This window comes from Cavia porcellus, unplaced genomic scaffold, assembly GCF_034190915.1.
Source record: "Cavia porcellus strain 051 isolate PalLab524CR breed Dunkin Hartley unplaced genomic scaffold, mCavPor4.1 scaffold_40, whole genome shotgun sequence".
Taxonomy (NCBI): domain Eukaryota; kingdom Metazoa; phylum Chordata; class Mammalia; order Rodentia; family Caviidae; genus Cavia; species Cavia porcellus.
The window spans coordinates 9138318-9141876 of record NW_026947523.1 but is presented as its reverse complement, the minus strand read 5'-3'; the positions used below and the strand labels follow the sequence as shown (position 1 = coordinate 9141876).

Below are 3559 nucleotides of genomic sequence, written 5' to 3'. Positions count from 1 at the left end.
CAGGTGGTGATGGCTGGAGCGGATTGGGCACGAGAGAGTCCACCAGCCCAGGGGCCCTGGTACTGGGAAAGGGAGGCCTGGGGCGGGGTGGAGGGGCATCAGGAGTTTAGTTTTGGGTATGTGACTTTGAGACTCCATCAGGTAACCTGGGTGCAAGTGTGGAGGTGGGGGAAAGGCCGAGAGGGGAGTCTTTTTTGGCAATGCTGGAAATTGAACCGAGGGTTTTCCCCGACGCTTCTTGTTTTAACTTTTAAATTTCTTTTCCATTTTTATTTTTTATTAGTCCGTGTTTGCAGTGTATAACATTTACTTTCTTTGTGGAGAGTTGGTGAGTGTACAAAACACCTTTCCTCCCCTTTCCTTCCCCTCGGTTCCCTTCCTTGCATCTCTTGGAGCCCTCCCCATTTGAGAGTGCACTGTCTCCCTGCACCCTGTTATCTGTCTGCTCTTTATTTATACTTTTTTTGGGAAGTACTGGGATTGAACTCACGACCTTGTGCTTGCCAGGCAGGCATTTATGCTGCTGAGCTAAATCCCCAGTTTAGGAATAAACTAGGAGATGGTTTATTCTAGAAGAGACACCATGCAATATTTAAGCCTGTGTGTCTGATTTATTTCACTTAACATGGTCTCAAGGAAAACTATGGAATGCCTCACAAGTCTGCGTGTCATCCTTGTGCAGAGGCCACACTAATCTTCTCTGTATTGTTCCAATTTTAGTTTTGGCCTGCTGAAGCAAGCACTATTTTTTTTTTTTTTTAAATTTTGAAACAGGGTCTTGTTAAGTTTTCAAGGCTGGGCTCAAATTTACACTCTTCCTGCCTCGGCCTCCCAAAGTAGTGGTTGCAGGCATGTACCCTGACACCCGCAAGAGTCCTCGTTTTGAAAGTTGTCAGATGACAGTTAAAGTCATGGGCCTGGGTGAGACTGTGGAGGAATAAGTGGAGGAAGACTTAGGAGCCCGAGGCTGTGCCTGGGACGGTGCGGCATTTAGAGGTCTGGGGATGAGGAGGGACCAGAGGGAATTGAAGACAGGGATGGGGAAACAGACCCATGGTTCTCAACGGCGGCAGGGGACCAGCAGTCCTAGCACCCTGGTACTTACTAGAGATGAAGGATGTCAGGCCCTGCACCAAGCCTGTTGCCTCGGGTGCTCTGGGGGTGAGGCCAGCAATAGGCGCTGCCTGACCCTTGGATTCTGTAGCATAAAGGTTGTTCTTGGCCTGGATGTGAGTGACATGGGTGGGGTGGGTGGAGCGAGTGGAGGGGACCTGCCAAGGTGGGAGTGAGAGAAGCAACAGAGACTAAGCACCCCGCCTGCCAGTATGGGGCTAACAGGACAGGCTTGGGCCATTCAAGCCCTGCACAGGCCAACATGAGGACAGGGCCTTGGCCTGCATCCAGGAGGTGTCCCTTGTGCCGGATGACAGTGTCCTTGTTTTCCTTGGGCCACACCAGATGGTTCGTGCTGGTAAAGCCATTGATGACAAATGCCTGTCTCTACTTGTCACAGGTCACTGTATCCATTTGACTCTGGCACAAGGACTGAACACTGACTAGTCGAGGTCAGGTGAGAGTCCTGTGGCTACATGAATGCAAGCCCTGGCCACCAGTGCGGGAGCCTCCTGGTGACATTCCCTGTCTGTGGCACCTGTCAGTGCTGGCACAAGGAAGTGCCTAGGGGTACTAGGCCTCTAGAAGTGGGTGGCCGAACCCACTTGCCCTGGTCTCTCCTAGGCTCTGCTCTGTGCTCCTCTCCCTTGGTGGATTTTCATCTGTGTCTTTCTGGTGAAACAAACCAGAACTGAGTTTACCAGCTCTTCTGAGTTCTGAGTCCTTCTAGTGAATCCTCAGACCTGAGGGTGGCCCTGCAGCCTGTGACACAGCGATTGCTTAAGAAGTTTTGCAGAGAAAGGAGGAAAGACCTGGGGGAGAGAGATGGGCACTGTCTGTCTCATGGCAGGGGCTGTGAGGAGGAGACACACAGGTGGCAACCCGTGTGCCCCTAGGAATGGCAAAGAAGCCTGAGAGGAGCTGGTAACTCAGGAGGCATTGTCCGAGCAGAAGGGGTGGGGAGTATTCATCAAGATGACCGAAGGCAACCAGAAAGGTGAGGCAGTGAAGGTTCATGGGCAGACTTGGTGAGGAGAGCCACATGGTGGTGCCCACCTGTAGTCCCCAACTCTCTAAGAGGCTGAGGCAGAGGATCATAGATGTGAGCCCAGCTTGAGCAACTTAGCAAACTCTTGTGTTTTTCTGTTTTTGTTTTTTAAAGAAGAAAAAAGACTTAAGATGTTGTTCAGTGAGAAGGTCCTGGAGGATGCAGGGACAAAGGAAGAAGAAAAGAACCAGGCCGAGGAGCGTATCCCTTGTGTAGGTAGGGCTGGGGGTGAGGACTGCAGGTTGAAGGATGGAGTGGACATGACGTAGCATTTGGGGAACAAGACTTCAAACAAGCAAACTGCATGCAGATTTCAGAGCTGGCAGAGCCACATCTTGGAGCTCCCAGGCCATGAATTTCAAATGGGAAGCCACTGAGTCAGAATCTAGTGCTCTCTTGCCTGTGATCAGGTGCTGGTGCGGAGCAGGTGGAGGCAGGATTTCCCCAGGGTTGGCCATCACCAGCTCCGAGGGACAGAGGGAGGGAAGTTGTTGGCAAGTACATGGGTGCAGGAGAGGATAAACCTGCTGTGCCTGCCTCGCGCTCAGCATCCAAGGTGTGTCTCAGTGGGAAGTCATTAACAACATTTTCTTTTCAAAACAAATCTGGACTCATTCTGGAGTAGGATACGCAGAGTACAAGGATTTTCCAGGTCCCTTCGCACACTTCCAGTGTGGCTTTTCGGTTTGACGGGGCCGCTTTCTGTTACCTCCTGGGCCTCAGGGCTGACTTCACTCTTGTGGGAAGCTTGGGAAGAGGCTGGGAAATCTGTCCTGCTGACATGGTCCCCTGACCCCTTCCTGCCTGGCCCTCTCACTTTTCACGGAGGTCATCTGAGAACAAGGTCCAGCCAGGAGCACTGATAACACTGGGAAAGTGTCTCTAAGTGGGCAGGGAGGCCCAGGGTCTGGACGGAGCCCCCTGCAGAGACGGGGAGGGTGTTAGACCGCTGCGTGGGGCAGCGGAGTCCATGGCTGGTGTGTGTGAGTCCAGTCTAGGGGAGTCCAGGCAGGTCATGGGGAGGGGCTGAAATACAGGGTCCTTTCCTGCCCCCATCCCATCTCTGTGGGATCTAAAGGGGTACAACACTGTGGCGGGGGGGCCAGGCAAGTGACTCAGATAGACTGGGTCTTAGGAACAAGGGAAGGACCCAGATCCCAGAACTGGGCCACAAGGCAGGAAAGGGGTGTTCGGAACGAGGCCAGTTATCAGAACTGGGCCACTTTCCATGTGGGACTTGTGTTCCTTGCCACCGGCGTGCATCTGAGCCTGGGGCCTGGCAGCACTGGGCAGGTTGGGGGGCCTATGTGGGACAGGTAAAGCTTTGGGGCAGACAGGTGCTGCCATATCCAGTCCCCTTAGTACAGCACCTCCCTCTCCCCACTAAAAAAAAGAACC

The 3559-nt window shown here is 53.0% G+C and overlaps 1 non-coding gene across 1 annotated transcript; it reads right to left on the bottom strand.

Annotated features, from left to right (window-relative positions):
- Positions 1 to 637: 637 nt before the first annotated feature.
- On the bottom strand, positions 638 to 741 carry LOC111757030 (U6 spliceosomal RNA). Its single transcript, XR_002791418.1, has one exon. It is a non-coding gene; the product is annotated as a U6 spliceosomal RNA (small nuclear RNA).
- Between the last annotated feature and the right edge of the window lie 2818 nt (positions 742 to 3559).